Source organism: Pinus tabuliformis, chromosome X (assembly GCF_031772625.1).
Source record: "Pinus tabuliformis cultivar Carrire ecotype Pingquan chromosome X, CPIR1, whole genome shotgun sequence".
NCBI lineage: Eukaryota > Viridiplantae > Streptophyta > Pinopsida > Pinales > Pinaceae > Pinus > Pinus tabuliformis.
The window spans coordinates 1,023,035,264-1,023,036,429 of NC_142308.1; the positions used below are offsets into that span (position 1 = coordinate 1,023,035,264).

Consider the following 1,166-nt stretch of genomic DNA (forward strand, 5'->3'; position numbering starts at 1 on the left):
ACGGGGCATGCAATCCATTACGCGTCAGATAAACTACCAATGTCGCGCCATACCCTCTCCACAGTACATAATACTTTTGTGTATAGTTATATCCTATTATAATTAGTTGAGTACACGATTGGGAGAGCATCACACTAAAGATTTGAAGGTCGCGTTCGTGCCTTACCAACTGGGATACACAATGATCTGAAGGTCGCGTGTATTGTGGCAACTGAGGCAATGGCACGAGATGTTCAAATGGTGAGGCGATGAGACTGACGGGCCAAGCCACCATAGCACTCGAGAACTAGAGGGTATGGTAACAAAATCTTCCTTTGAGGGATGCGAAATAGCAACGTCACAATGAGAGAAGCGTCATGAAGTTAGGGTCGCATTTCTTCTGTTGAGGCCAATGCTAGGCATCTCTTATAACAGAGGAGTTGCACTTTTTAAAACAAGGGCGGCATTTCAGAGTACCTTCAATGGCAGAGTCTCAACCATGGGGTTTCACAGTGGGAGGTTTCTGGGAGCTGTTTCCATCTCCCGACCTAAGGCCCTAGTCCTGAACAACACGAGGTGTTTTGCGGCTAATCGTACCACTTTGTCGATGATTGTGCGGTTGTCTGGTTTGGATTACGAGCACTGGACCATTTCCATGAAGCCCCCACAGGGCAATCCTACCAGAGATGAAATCATTGATAGTTATATTAAGACTCTTGCCCAGATTGTCGGAAGTGAGGAGGAAGCCAGGATGAAGATTTATTCAGTCTCTACAAAGCACTACTATGCATTTGGCTACCTGATATCGGAAGAGTTGGCTTATAAGCTCGAGTCCATGGAGAATGTCCACTCTGCGTTCCCTGATTGCCACGTGGACATAGAGAAGTAGTGTATGGGGTTTAACTGTGGGCCAAAAGGGGAATTCCTCTTATATTTATATACCAGTTCCTTTTATGTTCTCTTGTACATATGTATCTTTCCATCATTGATATTATGTTTATATCAAAATGACTTCAGGATTTCCTTTAATGGTCATTTTCTGAATTGGGATGTTTGACTTTGTCCCCTTTTTTCAAAGTTTCTGCACTAACAAGCAGCAAGCTTCTGCTAAAATCAAGGGCAGTGTTATAAAAGGAAGTAATTATAAAGGGAAGCATACTGTTAAATGATTTCTAATAAAATTTAAT

At 42.7% G+C, this 1,166-nt stretch overlaps 1 pseudogene; it reads left to right on the top strand.

Annotated features, from left to right (window-relative positions):
- The first annotated feature begins 478 nt into the window (after positions 1–478).
- LOC149143219 (multiple organellar RNA editing factor 8, chloroplastic/mitochondrial pseudogene) lies at positions 479–868 on the top strand (annotated as a pseudogene).
- The last annotated feature ends 298 nt before the right edge of the window (positions 869–1,166 follow it).